At 35.5% G+C, this 17,394-nt stretch overlaps 1 non-coding gene across 1 annotated transcript; it reads left to right on the plus strand.

Moving 5' to 3' along the window:
- The first annotated feature begins 3,247 nt into the window (after positions 1-3,247).
- Positions 3,248-3,354, plus strand: LOC125499227 (small nucleolar RNA R71). The gene has a single exon (XR_007275944.1). It is a non-coding gene; the product is annotated as a small nucleolar RNA R71 (small nucleolar RNA).
- The last annotated feature ends 14,040 nt before the right edge of the window (positions 3,355-17,394 follow it).

Here is a 17,394-nt window from a genome sequence, read left to right on the forward strand (position 1 = left end):
TTTGGTAAGTTTGACAAGTTATGCCTATATAAAGGTAAGATTATTGTTGGCTAAGTTCAACAAGTAAAGAAAGTTGAGATTAAAAAGAAAGTATTCTTGGATTGTAAGTTGTGATCACTTGTTAAATCCTAAGATAAAAGAAGTTCAGTTGTGACTGTCTTATTATTATTTATGTGTTGCTTGTATGTGTGTCATAACAAGTGATAATATGTAAATAACGTAAAGTGTAACTAGAATAATTATGGACTTTAGACTGGTGTACGTCTAGAGTTGGACATTAGGAGTTGGAGTACATGGTGAGAAAGCCATGGCTTTTTACAGGTATGGATTGATCACCATTTCTTTTTCAGTTAGCAAAAGTTCCTCGATATCGTAGGTCAATCTGAAATGCGTTGTAGTGCCTAGTAGCACCCGTATTTCGTCTTCGTAGGTGAAGACATTAGTAGATAAGACAACTCAGTTCCAATAACTATTCCATTTAAAGTGAGAAATGATGTTTAGAGTTTAGTTCAGTAAAAGTTATCTGCAGAATGTTGTATGATTATATTATTATTTATCCCTACATGTTATTTATGTAGTATCATGTTTAGGAATGCTTATGTTTGATATGTAGTACTCAGCTTTGCTGATTATGTGCGTTGTTTGTGTGTGTGATCATGGCTTTGCCTTATTGATCTTGTGATGATCCTTTATGGTGAGCAAATTCAGTACAGCATTGACATTATAGGTTTGCAGATGTGCATCATTGGGAATATGGAGTGGAGAGATTGTGTAACTAGCATAGTTTAATTTCTGCTTTATTGAGAACATATTTTATTTAAGTTGTTTGAGTTGATTAAGTTGGTTTGTTTAAGTCCTAAACACTTGTTATTCATTTTGAGTTATAATAAAGTTAAAGTTTAGTTAATTGTTTTCCGCTGTAAAATTCTGAATGAGCCGATATGCTATCACACGGGCGATAATATTTGGGTAATTCTCTACTTGTATATTATAAAAGTATTTTCTAAAAAGAGAGAATTATTGGGGTGTTACATGGGGATATGGAGGCGCGACAGCGAGGGAGATCGAGGGGGAGGGATGGCTGGTGCGGCTGGAGTAGGGGTTGTTGGGGGTGAGGTGGCTGGTGGGCTAGGGTTGGGGTTGTTGGGGGTGGGGGTGGCTGGTGGGGCTGGGGTAGGGGCAGTTGGCGGTGGGTGTGGGCTTGGTGGGCTAGGAATGGGTTAGGGTTAGTTAGGGTTGTAGGATTTTTGGGTTAATTAGGGTTTTTTATGATTAATTAGGTTTTTTAGGGTTAATTAACGTTAATGACTAACGGAGTTAACCGCCGTTAGTCATTAAGGGTATCTGGTGAATTTTTTTAAAAGCCAGGTGTCTATGGTGAACTCGAAAAAAAGTTGGGGTATTTGGTGAATAAATTTTTTTGTAAGGGGTATTTGGTGAAAAAACCGAAACCGTTTGTTTTATGCTCTCTCTCAACTCACTAGTCTATTTAGCTTGATAAGTCATGAAAGTTTGCATCATACTCTCAAGATTAGTGGTGGTGGTGGGCGGTACCGATTGAAGAGGTGCTTGTTGAGAGGAGATATAGTTAGGCCTTTGATTTCCTTGAAACCCGGGGGGGTCTAGCATTTGAATATTGGCCTTGATTAGGATAAGAACCACATAATTGACCTTGGTTGTATCCACGTTGGCCTTGGTTTTGATTAACATGTTGACCCGCATTTTGAAATCCATTTTGATTAGAGCTTTGAACTTGGTTCGATCTTCCACCCAAAATTCGGATTATGACATATTGACACCAACCCAGATTAAAGGTGTTGGAGTGTGGGTCGAATTTTTGGTTTAAGGCATTGACTTGTTCCATGGAGGAAGGAGACACTAGAGGAAAAAAAAGGAAGGGCTGCGCTTTCTTCAAAACGCAGCCCATCTTTATTGTAGGGCTGCATTTTTTAAAAAAGTGCAGCCCTACATAACAGAAGGGCTGCGTTTTTGAAAAAAAAAGCGCAGCCCTTCACTTAGTAGGGCTGCGCTTGTAGAAAAAGTGCATCCCTTCTGAATGTAAGAAGGGCTGGGCTTTTTTACAAGCGCGGCCCTACTAAGTGAAGGGTTGTGCTTGTAAAAAAAGTGCAGCCCTTCTAACTTAGTAGGGTTGCGCTTGTAAAAAGAGCGCATCCCTTTATGGGCTTTTGTATATTAAAAAACAAACTCGCATTGCGTTTTTCAAACTCGCGCTCAATACACCAAACCCATTCTCTCTCCTCTCTCTTCCTTCTCCAATTATTCAAAACCCTAAGTTCTCTCTCCTCCCTCAACCGTTTTCGTTCTCCCTATCCCTCAGCCGTCCTCATTCTCCCTCTCTCTCGTTCTCTCCTCTCTTTCGTCGCCCCTTTCGAGTTGTGTGTGTGTGTGGAGTGTGTGCTGCTGTGCGAGGCTGGCGAGTTCCTCTCTTTTCTTTGAAGAAATCAGAAGCAGGCACCACCGTCGCGCGCAAAAACCACCAACGTCGTTCGTTCCTTCTCCGTTTGTCGTTTGTCGTTTCACCCTCCGTTCGTCGTTGCGGTGCTGCCTTGCCGCGTCGTTTCCTCCTCTGTTGGTCAAACTCCGCCTTGCCGTGCCTTGTCTTTATCTCTTTGGTCGTTCGTTCGTTGATAGCAACTTCAGATTTTAGGGGGTTTTTTTTCATTTTTGTTTATTTTTCTCATGTTTTGTTCATTTTTGTTCATTTTTTTTCATTTTTGTTCTATTTTCGTTCCGTTTTTTTCTATTTTGTTTGTTCGTTTTTATGATTTGTGTTTTTATGATGGGCTAATAGATTATAGATCTATGTTTTTTTTAATATGTATATGATATATTGTGAAATTAGTTGAGTGAATTCCCCTCATTCCCATAACTATTCACATGAGACATGTTAGGACGGGGGCATGAGTTGGGGTTTTTGGAGTGACCAAGCATGGAAACATTAGATGAGGAGGGGGACATAGTAGATGATTTTAACTGATTGACTAAAGCATCTACCTTAGAAGTAAGTAAATCAATGCTATCAACTTCATACCTTCCACCTCTCTTGAAGGTTGAAGCGCACTCACCTTTGTTCCAATCTCGGTCATTTTGAACTACATGTTCAATTGCTTGAAGAGCTTCATCCGCCCCCTTCATCATTATGGGTTCACCCGCTCCCGCGTTTAGACTCATTTTGTTGTGAGAAGAAAGTCCATTGTAGAAGCAATGGAGTTGCATCTCCTTCCCTATGTCATGGTGTGGACACTCCCTCAAGATGCTTTTGAATCTCTCCCATGCTTCATTTAGACTCTCACCTTCTTTATCGTTGAATGTCACAATTTTAGCTCTCATTTCGATCGTCTTTTGCAATGAATAAAATTGACCCAAGAAAGCTTTGGTGACTTCTTCCCATGTGGTGAGTGAATTAGGAGGTAAATCCATGAGCTGACGTGATCCTTCATCTCTTAAAGAGAACTTGAACATGCTTAAGTGGATGAAATCTAGTGTGACTCCATTGTGCTTCACCGTTGAACAAAACTCAAGAAATTTCCTCAAATGCTCTCGAGGAAACTCATGGCAACTACCCCCAAATTGATTATTCGAGATGAGTTGAATGAGAGCCGGTTTGAACTCAAAATCATTTGCTTGTGTGGTGGGTGCAACAATGACACTTGTTGGAGTATATGCCATAGAAGCACCATAGTCTCTCAAACTCCGGTTGTTTACTTCCCCCATTTCTCGATCAAATTCCTCGTGACTAGAGGAACCTGTAGAGACTTTCAATGGTGGCGGTAGGATGCAGTTGCTCTTGCACTCTCCCACCTCTCAACCCTCTTCGTATAGCTTTTACGGTTCTCTCAAGTTCCCTATCAAATGGCATAAAAGGCAAGGCACGATTATTTCTTGGCATACAAAACCACAAGGCTCAAGAGGGGTACTCAAACAACTTAGCAATCAAAGGACGAACACACAAACAACAAAAGAACAAGGAAAGGAAAATAAGAGTTAGACTCACAAGCAAAACTACTACTTAATGAAAATACGCCGATCCCCGGCAACGACGCCAATTTGAACTTAGGGAAAACTAGGTCGTTACTAACTCCCTTAATGTCAAATAAAAACGTAACTACCCACCTAAACTATTTAAGTGGTAAGCAAGGGCCGAACCACAAGGATCGAGGGGTCTCACTAAGATAGAATCGCTTAGAGTAAGCTAAGTCGAAGAAATGGTTCAAGTTTTTGTTAAACTAAGGGTATAAACTATTGGAATCAAATTAGGAAAAGCACTAAGAATGGGAAATCACCACAATCATAAGTTCACATCCAACAATCAAGTAGAGATAAGGGGGTTGACATGCATTGGAAATATGCAAAGGGAATAAACAAACCTAAACACCTCTAGAATCGTTGTTAAGGAGTTTAGAGTCCTAATTATGGCAACAAAACAAATGTTTCGGAGCGTTATCACCTAACTAGGCCAAGTTAGGAATTGAAATCAAACCCAAGTTAATAACAATCAAAAAGTAATGTGCAACAACTAATCAATCAATCATGAAGGTCATCCACATAAAAGTAAACCATTAAATGGGCAACAAAGGATCAAAAGGTGATGGAGCTCACATCAACTAAGTCACCAATCAACACCAAAAATTGAAATTGCACAATTCTCAAGCATAATGAACCCAATAAACTCTACTCATGAAAATAGGAAGGAAACAATGATTGGGCTACTCCCCGTCCTAGTTGATGAACCACTCACTACCCATTATACTATTAAACATCCTAACCATGGAAAAACTAGCAATAAATCACCAATCTAGAAATAGCAAAAATCCAACAAAAATCAATAATTTAAAACAAGATCTAATGAACAAACAAGAAGAAACAAAGAGAAAAAGAAAAGTCTAATCTAGATTAACTATTAAGCATGAAGATTAAACAATGAAAATATGAAACTAACAAAGTAGAAATGCATAAAAACAATGAGAAAGAAAGAAAGAATTCAGAGGATTACTAAGGAAATAAGAAACTTCAAAGAAATTGTCAATTTTTCATTGATTTTTAATCTCCAAATTACACCTCTTGAGCCAAGTTTTCTCTCTCCTACACTAGTAAGCAAGATTAGGATTCTAAAAATCTGGATCCTTTCCCAAAAAGGGGTAGAGAAGTATTTATACCCCCTTAATTGCAGAAGTCGTAAAACAAAAGAAATCCCAAAAAAGGCCTAACAGTCAGTGGCCCGGGCAGGCTATTAGAGGGAGCCCGGGCGGGCGAGTTGAAGAGTCCAGGCGGTGCAGGGTAGGTAGGCCCGGGCACTTATACCGGGCGTGCGCCAAAACTTTTGGGACTTATGCGCCCGGGCGAGCCGTCTGGAGATCGGGCGGGCTGCTTTGCTCGGGCCGTGCTTTGGCTTCCTGGACGAGCTTCTTCCTCTTTACTTCCCTTTCTTTGCTTCCCTTTCTTTTCTCCCCTCTAAACTTGTAGGAGTTTGAGTTCCTATACTCCAAAGATCAAATAGAAGAATAGGAGAGGGGGACGCAAATACATTTACACGTGCTAGAAGAGAATTAGATAGATAAAGAGGTGAAGTTAAAGAGAACAAAAACTAAAATGTAACATTAAACAAGTAAAATAGCCTAAAAAACTACCCTAAGAGTGAGATAAATCTCACTCATCAGGAATCTAATTTGAGGTTCTTAAATCCTTGTAAATTATCATCATATACCAATGGGTATACTATAAGTATGGTACACTCAAATCTTTTTTTTTTTTTGTTCATTGATCATGTAAAACCTTCAAATGAGCATAAGCATATAATACGTGGAGCTCTAAATAAGCAAATGAGGAAAAAATAATCTTAGATATACCATACACATGATACAGCTGGATGTATAATGAATGCACCCAAGGTTCTTGAAACATCTATACAAATATATTAAAAGGCGTGCGAAAAAAAGCCTATGTGCCACGTGACACTCTTCTCACATTTCTAATGCAAATGTTTTATGTCTATGTGTACTCTTCACTTTTTAAAAAATGTGTAGGTGCAAGGTAGCGAACACATGACCTTTGAAATGAAAAGTAAGAGCTTAACCATCAATACACTATGACTTTGTTGTCTAATGTTTCAAATAAAATATGATGAAGTGTTGTAATAATTATAATTAACCAAACAGACCTAAACAAATATATAAATCTCTATCACTCTTATTACGTAAATTACAAGAGGATATTGATATCATATTCTTTTACCATAATTTCTTTTAGGTATCGTTTTCAATCTTAAACCTTTCAATTTTTTATTACTTATCACGTCGGAACGTGGATTTTTCAATTTCTCAAAGGATAAAAAATACGAAAAATAGCAAAATAAATTATGAAATTTAAAAATAATAACATATTTCCTTCGTTTCACAATAAGTGAAACATATAAAAAGTGGGGAGTTACCAAAGAATTTAGAGAGAGAAAGTTAGGAGTTAGGACCACAATAGAGTAGAGTGAAGAAGTATTGAAGTTGTGGTCCCCTCTAACTTTTTGGTGGAATATTTGTAATAAGAGTGAACTTTTTTTAAAACATTTGGAGTTTGGTTTCACTTAGGGTGCGTTCTATTCAACTTATTGGCCCTGAACTTATTGGACCTTATCTGAACTGAACTTATTGAACCTGAACTGAACTTATTAAACCTTATTGGACCTGATTCAACTTATTGGACCTTATTGAACCTATTGAACTTATTGAGATCTTATTGGAATTATTGACACTTATTGGAGAAACTTATTGACCTTATTGCCTATTGGATTGAAAAACTTAATTAGACCTTATTGGCTTGATTGAAATTATTAGACCTTATTGGACTTAGTTGAAACTTGTTTGACCTTATTAGACAAAAACATTGACCATGAATAACATAAATATTACCACTAACGTAAATACTACCCCTCAAAATTTCTTATGGAGTAATAATTATTATAATTTGTCCTTTAAAAAATAATGATTATTAATTATCTCTTATGATAATTAATTTAACAAAAAAATTTACTATTTATATATTTGCCTATACATAACTTTCACCACTAATATATCTAATAGTCTTGTTTTAATTTTATAAAACACTAGTAGAAAATCAAAAATTGATTAATATTTATTGCTAACAAGTTAAAATTGGCACTTTAATTGAAGAAAACGTATTGATTGAAGAGGATGATGTAGAAGATGAAGAAAGATACTCCGATGAAGAAAGATACTCCAGTGACGATAATGAAGCAATCAATTGATAACATTTATATCTTTCATTGTTATTAGTAAAGAAAACATGTTATCTCTAGTTATTTAAAGATGAATTGCAAAATATTGTAATTATAATTATTATTATTGTTAGCCTTAATTATTTGACCATGATTATAATATTATTTAATAGCCAATAATACAAGTATAATACTATACATAGTGGTACTTTAATAAAAAATTCTAATAATAACATAATCAGTTAATAGTAATATGAATAATAAAATAATAGATATAATACAAATAAATAATAAAATAATATACATAAAAAAAAATAGACACTAATACAAGTATAATACTATATAATCATTGTGGTACTTTAATTAAAATTCTAATAATAGCATAATCAGCTAATAGTGATATGAAATTATGAATAACAAAATAATGGACAATAATACAAATATTTATTAAACATTGACTATTTGGACCTTATTGGACTTTATTAGACCTGATTGGAACTTATTGGACCTTATTAGACCTGATTGGAACTTATTGCACCTGATTGGAACTTATTGCACTTGATTGGAACTTATTGGACCTTATTAGACCTTATTGGAACTTATTGCCCTTATTAGACCTTATTGCAACTTATCTGAACTTATCTAAACTTATCTGAACTTATTGGACCTGAAACTTAATTTTTTAAGTTGAGCAGAATGCACCCTTATTGGGAATATTCCAAATAAAAAAAGTGTTTTACTTAGGGTGCGTTCTCCTCAACTTAAAAAATTAAGTTTCAGGTCCAAGAAGTTCAGATAAGTTCAGATAAGTTGCAATAAGGTCCAATAAGGCAATAAGTTCCAATCAGGTCTAATAAGGTCCAATAAGTTCCAATCAAGTGCAATAAGTTCCAATCAGGTCTAATAAGGTCCAATAAGTTCCGATAAGGTCTAATAAGGTCCAAATAGTCAATGTTCAATAAACATTTGTATTATTGTCCATTATGTTATTATAGAATTTTAATTAAAGTACCACAATGATTATATAGTATTATACTTATATTAGTGTCTATTATTTTATTAAATATTTATATTATTGTCTATTATTTTATTATTCATATTACTATTAGCTGATTATGTTATTATTAGAATTTTTTATTAAAGTACCACAATGTATAGTAATATACTTGTATTATTGTCTATTATTTGATTATTCATATTACTATTAGGTGATTATATTATTATTAAATAATATTATAATCATGGTCAAATAATTAAGGTTAATAATAATAATCATTATAATTACAATATTTTGCAATTCGTCTTTAAATAACTAGAGATAACATATTTTCGTTACTAATAACAGTGAAAGATATAAATGTAGAGTGAGAGATAAGGAGTTAATGCATTCTACTACTTTCACATAAATGAAAGTGGGGTGAGACTGTAGGGATGGCAATGGGGCGGGTCTGGGGCGGGTCTACCTGGACCCAGACCCAGACCCGTTTATTTTTCACAGACCCAGACCCGCCCCAGATCCGTTGGGTCTAGATTTTTCAGACCCAGACCCAGATCCGCTGGGTCTAGCGGGTCCTTAATGGGTCCTAAATGGGTCCTTCTTAGTTTTAAGTTTTCATCACATTTTTGAACATATGTAATTAAAAAATTTCGCCTTAATATATCTAAGTTCTTGTATCCATGGTTAAAGCATTCTCTAAATAAAATTTTAATAATTAACTCATAAAATATTAAAAGGTTACAACTTATAAAGTTACATGTCTTAGTGGAGTTACAACATTAACGAGTTCATAAAATCACAACTCATAAAATTTTAGAGTTTAGGTAAAAAAAAAATTCTACTATGTAAATGGGTCTGTGGGGCGGGTCTGGGTCTAGCATATGTGGACCCGGACCCAGACCCGACCCATGCTTTTCGGGACCCAGACCCAATGGGTCTAAAATTTTTGGACCCAAACCCTTATAAATGGGTCGGGTCCTAGCGGGTCTGGGTCGGGTCCAGGACCCATTGCCATCCCTAGGTGAGAGTTTTTCATATGTGTCAATTTTAACTTGTTAGCAATAAATGTTAATCAACTTTTGATTTTCCACTAGTGCTTTATAAAATCAAAACAAGAGTATTAGAAATATTAGTGGTCAAAGTTATGTATAGGCAGATATATAAATAGTAAATTTTTTTTTGTTAAATCAATTATCATAAGAGATACTCCCTCCGTCCCAATTTATTTGCTACATTTTGCCATTTAGGTGTGTCTCTTTTTATTTGCTACATTTGCCAATCTTACTACAAATGATAATAAAACAAATCCTACAAAACATCAGCCCAAAACTATTAGCCCAACTAATACCCACCCAACCTATTTAATCCCCCAACCTCCCCCATTTAATCCCCCAACTCCCCCATTTAATCCCCCAACTCCCTTTATAATCCTTCCCTCCAAACCCTAATCTTATTTTCTTCCATCACTTTCCTCTCTCTCATTCTGACTCTCTCTCTCCTTCTGACTCTCACTTTCCTCTCTTCTTCTTCTTCAAACCCTCAGATCTAGGGTTTTACACTCCAAATTTGTTGAACAAAACAGTAGATTAATTATCTACTCTTTTCTGCGATCATTATAAACCTAATTTTTGTGGTTTTTGAGTGATTTAAGAAAAGCGAGTCCCCTGTTTCTTGGTTTTTTTGGTATTTGATGGATGAGTTAACTCCGAAATCAAAGAAACGGCTCTTTGATTGAGGGACGAGTTCGATGCGGAGGCAAAAAATTCTAGGGTTTCAAAAAAAACCCTTGGATTTTGGTTCGTTTTGTTGGGCTTGTGGCGCGCCTTCAAAAAAACCACCAGATCTTCAATTTGGTGGTGTAGTTGAGGGCAAAAAACCGGAAAACTTGGAAGATCCACCACCGGAAGGCTTTAAATCATGGCGATCTTACCTCTGTTGGTATAAAAACCATCTCGAAATGGTTTCCGAGCGACCCCTTTCAAATTTTGGCTCAGATCGGTCCACTCCTTAACTTTAATCTCTGTTTTTACAATTTTAGGAAGCTTTTTTAACATGCTTTGCCTGTGGGGTTGCGTTTGATTAGATTGCATGTTTAGGTTTTTGTGTTTTTTTCTTGTTTTTGGCTCGATTTGTTTATACGCATGTTGTTTTTGCCTCGATCTGTTTAAAAATTTGTTTATTTTCCCTTGATTTGTTTTATGTATGTTTATTTTGCCTCGATTTTTTTATACATATGTTGATTTGCCTTGATTTGTTCGAAAATATGTTTAGGTAGCCTTGATTTGTTTATTTTTTCCCTTGGTCTGTTGTTTTTGCCTCTGGATGTGGGTAAATGTTATTTTTTTCCTTGATTTGTTCGAAAATAAGTTTAGGTTGCCTTGATCTGTTTATAAAAATGTTATTTTGCCTTGATTTGTTTGAATAATGTTGAGTATGCCTTGATCTGTTTAAACATGTAATTATGCCCTTGATTTGATTAGTTTATATGTTTAGGTTGCCTTGATCTGTTTAAACATGTAATTTTGGCCTTGATTTGATTAGTTTATATGTTTAGGTTGCCTTGATCTGTTTAAACATGTAATTTTGTCCTTGATTTGATTAGTTTATATGTTTAGGTTGCCTTGATCTGTTTAAACATGTAATTTTGGCCTTGATTTGATCTGTTTATATGTTTAGGTTTATTTGATCTGTTTAAACATGTTATTTTTACTTGATTTGATTAGTTTATATGTTTAGGTTGCCTTGATCTGTTTAAACATGTAATTTTGTCCTTGATTTGATTAGTTTATATGTTTAGGTTGCCTTGATCTGTTTATACATGTAATTTTGTCCTTGATTTGATTAGTTTATATGTTTAGGTTGCCTTGATCTGTTTATACATGTTATTTTTACTTGATTTGATTAGTTTATATGTTTAGGCTGCCTTGATCTGTTTAAACATGTAATTCTGTCCTTGATTTGATTAGTTTATATGTTTAGGTAGCCTTGATCTGTTTAAACATGTAATTTTGGACTTGATTTGATTAGTTTATATGTTTAAGTTGCCTTGATCTGTTTAAACATGTAATTTTGGCCTTGATTTGATTAGTTTATATGTTTAGGTTGCCTTGATCTGTTTATACATGTTATTTTTACTTGATTTGATTAGTTTATATGTTTAGGTTGCCTTGATCTGTTTAAACATGTAATTTTGTCCTTGATTTGATTAGTTTATATGTTTAGGTTGCCTTGATCTGTTTAAACATGTAATTTTGGCCTTGATTTGATTAGTTTATATGTTTAGGTTGCCTTGATCTGTTTATACATGTTATTTTTACTTGATTTGATTAGTTTATATGTTTAGGTTGCCTTGATCTGTTTAAACATGTAATTATGCCCTTGATTTGATTAGTTTATATGTTTAGGTTGCCTTGATCTGTTCATAAATGTAATTATGCCCTTCATTTGATCTGTTTATATGTTTAGGTTGCCTTGATCTGTTTAAACATGTAATTATGCCCTTCATTTGATCTGTTTATATGTTTAGGTTGCCTTGATCTGTTTAAACATGTTATTTTGGCCTTGATTTGATCATGTTTGATATGTTAGGGTTTGGAGGGAAGGATTATAAAGGGAGTTGGGGGATTAAATGGGGGAGTTGGGGGATTAAATGGGTTGGGTGGGTATTAGTTGGGCTAATAGTTTTGGGCTGATGTTTTGTAGGATTTGTGTGTGTGTTGGTGTGATCCTCTAGGATGAAATGGGATGTTACATCCAAATTATTACTCCATTTTGCATTTAATCAGTGGTAAAATGATTAGAATTGTAGTATAAAAAATTAATGAGGCATATGTGTTATATTTTGGTTTTTGTTTGGCTGTCCAATAGAGTTTTAATGACATATAAAATGTTTACATGAGAGGTGCACTATGTTCTCAATGATGAATGAGGTCTGATGATTTATACTTTGGACATTATGCCTTTTAAGACCAGTATACTCATATTGCTACCAATTTTTTGTGCTCTTCATTTCAACTTTTCCTCTGTTTTAATAGCATGTGTTGAGTATTATGGATGAGTGGGGACTCCCTGAGAGGAACTTTAATCATGCCTAACTTGTGTTTTTAAAAATGTGCATTCATTATCATTTTGTCTTAAATATGATTGAGAAAAAAATGAAATCTGATTGAATTTTTCTTGCAACAATGTTTAATTTGATTTCTTTTTTTCTCAATCATTTGTTTGATACAATGATACCCTGTTTTTTTTAACTTAACATGAACTGTTTTTTTTACCATACCTTAACATGAACTGTTTTTTTTACCATACCATAACATGATCTTTTTTTTTTACCATACCATAACATGATCTTTTTTTTTTACCATACCTTAACATGAACTGTTTTTTTTTACCATACCTTAACATGAACTGTTTTTTTTTTACCATACCTTCACATACATTGATGAACCTAACTATACATGTACCCTTTTTTTTAATAAATGATTTGTTTTTTTAATACATACCTTCATGAACTGTTTTTTTTACCATCCTACCTTAATACTTTTTAAACCTAACTATACATGAACCCTTTTTTTTTAACTTTACATGAACTGTTTTTTTTTTTTAACTTAACATAACCCAAAATGTTTACATATTATAAATGTAAAGGTTTAATACAAGATGTTTGCATTTACATATACAAAATGTTTAACAACCTATATATGTTGTATTTTACTTGCAAAAAATTCTGTTGTTCTTGCACTGTACTGCCCAAAAAATTGGCCTTCAAATGCCCATTGCTTGCTGTTTTTTCTTTATATTATCCCAATACCATCATCTGAATCTTCATCCCCATAGTTTGCTTCTTCTTGTTCATCTTCAAGATGACCTTCCTCTGCCCATTTTCTGCTCTCTTCTACTAGTGGTGGGCTAATGACAATACATGTTGGTAACTCACCCCTCCTCTCTAGTGATTTCTTCCCCATATGTGGTATGTGGTAATTATTGTTACCCTTAACTATTAGAGTCTCCTTTATCACTTGTTGTAGAGTTAACCAAATATGATTGCATAGCTTAGGATCATAGTTGTCAAATGCCTTGTTCACTGCCTTCACCAACTGTTTCACACTTCTAGGTGCTAGTTGATCTTTTAACGTTTGAATTGCATTAAAAAAAACCAAGATCTAACACATTCATATCTGGAGATTGTGCTGGCTGATTGATTAATCTTATATAAAATCCATCTTTTTGTGCCTCCAAACTAAATTGCACATCATTACTTGCTATGTGTGGCCTTGCATTGTCTTGGACAATCCATATTTGCTTGCATCCATCATCTGGCCACTTCTCTCTTATAGATGGCAGTATGTGCTTTATCAGCTTCTCCTTTATGACATCTTTTGTGATGCTTAATTGAGGTTTGGTTTCAATCACCCCTGCATCTCTGTTACAACTTGACCTCCTTGCTGCCACCTCTTCTATGAATGGGAACACTAGTAGAAAAAGGACGATTTGCGTCCCCTCATTTGCGTCGCACAGAAACGGAAATGACGCACAGTCAGGATTTGCGTCGCATGTAGGAAGCTGTGCGACGCAAATCACAAAAATCTCTCCAGCAGGTGCGCGGTATATGCGTCGCACCCTCCTGACATGTGACGCAAATTAACAATGTGCGTCGCATGTGAGGAGAGTGCGACGCATATAATTAGACCAATGTGCGTCGCACCTACGGAGCATGCGACACACATTACTAATGTGCGTCGCGCCTACGGAGCATGCGACGCACAACACTTCTAAATGTTAAGTTATAAACTAGCGCTTAACATTTCTCAAACCCTTATTTCTAAAACGCATCCCTCTTTCTCTCTCATTTCGTCCCTCTCAACCAGCGCCTCCCTCTCAAACCCTAAAATTTCTCTCTCTCAAACCCTCTCTTAACCGCCGCTCCTTCTCTCACGCACATCACGGTGGTCAAAAACCTTAACCCATTCATCTGCTTCACGCCGCTCCTTCTCTCACGCACATCACGGTGGTCAAAAACTTTAACCCTTCGTCTGCTGCTATTGTTGCTGTTGTCAAATTTCTAAAACGCGCCGCTCTTCTCTCACGCACATCACGGTGGTCAAAAACTCTCTTTCTCTCTCCTCGTCGCCGCTATTGTTGCTGTTGTGTTCTATCGTTGCTGTTCGTCGTTATTTTGTTGTTGTTCGTTGCTGTTTATCATTCGAAACTCAAGAACAACGAAGGGAAATTGAAGAAGAACAAATCGTTGCTGTTGTTCGTTGTTGTTTAACCTTCGACGAAATTTGTTTTGTTGTATTTGATAGATATTTAGGGTTTTCCAGAATTTTTTAGGGTTTTCCAGAATTTTTTTTTGTTGTATTTGAAAAGTTTTTGAGAGATTTGTTTGTTGTTTTAGAGAATTTGTAATTCTTATTATTTTTTTTTGGGATGAGGTGCAGATCTAAACCTTCCTTTGATCTATTCTGTTTTGGATTTGTAGATCTACATATTTAGTTGTTTTTGTCAATTTCACTATCTAAGATCATCATAAATTTCCTCCACTTTTGTTTTGTTATGATGATATAAAATACAATGATTTAAAATTATTAGTATTGTTCATTTTTTGGTACAGGGATGGATATTTTTGGGTTAATTGCGGTAATTGTTAGTATTTTGGAAATCTGATTTTTAAAAAAATTCTACCACCAGTAGGCGTTTAAACTATAGGTTCATAAAATTATTTTTAAAAAAAAAATTAATTTTTTTTTTAAAAAAAATTACAATGTGCGTCGCACGTAGCCCTAGGTGCGACGCAAATCACTCATCTGCGTCGCACCAGAGGCAATGTGCGACGCACATTAAGTTATGTGTTGGGCTGGCAAAGATCCACTTGCGTCGTACCGTATAAAGGTGCGACGCAAATAGTTGAACCATTTGCGTCGTTTTTGCATACGACGCAGATTGTTTCTGAGTCATTTGCGTCGAGGGCTTTGGCGTCGCACCATAGTCCGACGCAAATAGGCGCCTCACATGCGACGCAAATTGCCTTTTCTGTACTAGTGGAAGATTCCTATCTTCCCATCAAAACTGACCTCTCCATTGACTGTTATGTGTGGCCTTGCTAGTGCAGCTGTGAACATGATTTTGACTATGAACCTCTTGCTTTTGCATCTTTTATATGGCTCTACTTCACCCGGAGCTAGGTAGTACCTTTGAGAAATTTTGCTCATGCAAAACCATTTCTCATCCACATGAACCAAATTATACATGTTGCTGAATTTTGGTATTGTTTGGATAGTGTTTGGTATGATAGAACCCAAACACCACAACACCCTTGCAACTTATGGCTGGGTCAGATGTGGTTTTATGGCATTAGTGTGTTTTTTTATTCCCCCTTTTCACCAACCTTGCAATGTAGACTTGTGATACCTAGGCTGCTGCTGCTGTTGCTCTACACTTTCCTTTCTTTAGAGGAATTGCATTAACCTTTGAGGATCCAATTGAATTCTTTTTCTTCCTACCCTCCCTGTTTTTCTGTGATTCATATCTATTCTTGCATTTTCTTGAAGTTGTTGTCTTACATTCTTCCATATTCTTCCAATTGTCCACCTTGAAGTATTCAATTCAATTGCAATTCTTTTTATAGCCCCCTGAGGTATATGGAATCTGCCATTAACTTTTCGTAAGCTACTTGTTGTAGCTGTTGCAACATGACATCTTGAATGTTGTGCAAAAAATGGGTCTTTTGACCACTTGTTCTGGCTTGTTGCTGTTCTTCATGTTTCTTCATCTGATTCACTATCTGTCAATCATATTCTGAGACGTGACATCTGAGTCATCATCTAACCACTCAGCAACAACTCATCTTCACATTTCCATGTCATTGCTGTGAAGAAATTTTCTTCTTCTTCATTGAGCTGCTGGTGCTCTGTTAAGGTCAAAGGCCTCTGGTTGTGGTTGAAGTTGTAATTGTGGTTCTGGTTGTGGTTCTAGTTGTGGTACTGGTTCTAGTTCTGGCAGTGGGTCATTCAGATCAAAAGTTGGGTAATTTTGTGGTGAATTAAGAGCTGATGGGGATGGTGTTGAAGTGTTATCACTAGAACTGTCTAGGGGGGCCATAGCTAAGCTATAGATGCCAGACATGTTCAAGCTGAGAAAGCTTCTACACTTTCCTCAAGTGAAGCTATGAAATCAGAAATGGCTTCTAAAAAACTCTATGATGATTTTTCTGAGAGTTAATCTACCCAACCCCCCTCCCCCCAAGGAAATGGCTACTGTTTGGTGTCTTTGATGGTGGTGGCTGGCTACTGGTTGGTGTCTTTGATGGTGGTGGCTGAGATTTTGGAGATCTGGTTTGGAGATGGCAGTGCTGAAAAAATTTAATGCAAGTGCAAAAGTGGTTGTGATATATAGTCCCCTGTTGCTTAGAAATTTTTTCAAGTTTTTTGGGGGAAAATTCAATTCCCCCTTAATTTCGAATTTTTGGGGAAAATTTCAAACCCCTGTTATGTAATTTTGCTGTAAAATTTTGGAGGGAAAAATTAATTTCCCTTTGGTTGTATAATTGTAACTGAAATTCAATTGATGAATTATTCCTTGTAAAATTTTGGAGGGAAATAAAATCCCTCCTTCAATAAAAAATGGCGCCTCTTTTAATAGCATGTGGGCCAAGTCCCCTTTTTTGGCTTTTAATCCCCTTTCTCACAATATAATTAAGCACCATTACTTTTGTTTAATTCCCCCTCTGTATAGTGGCCCCCACACTTTTCCTTGGTCTTTGTGAAAAAGTGCTTGTAGCAAATAAAACGGGACGGAGGGAGTAATTAATAATTTTTTTTAAAGGACGAATTTTAATAATTATTACTTCATAATAAATTTTGAGGGATAGTATTTATGTTAGGGGTAATATTTATGTTATTAATGGTCAATTTTTTTGTCTAATAAGGTCAAATAAGTTTCAATCAGGTCCAATAAGGTCTAATAAGTTTCAATCAGGTCCAATAAGGTTTAATAAGTTTCAATCAGGGCCAATAAGGTCTAATAAGTTCCAATAAGGTCCAATAAGTTCTAATCAGGTTCAATCAGGTCCAATAAGTTGAATCAGGTCCAATCAGATTTAATAAGTTCCAATAAGTTCAGTTTAGGTTCAATAAGTTTAGTTCAAATAAGA

Source organism: Beta vulgaris, chromosome 6, assembly GCF_026745355.1.
Source record: "Beta vulgaris subsp. vulgaris cultivar EL10 chromosome 6, EL10.2, whole genome shotgun sequence".
Classification (NCBI taxonomy): Eukaryota; Viridiplantae; Streptophyta; class Magnoliopsida; order Caryophyllales; family Amaranthaceae; genus Beta; species Beta vulgaris.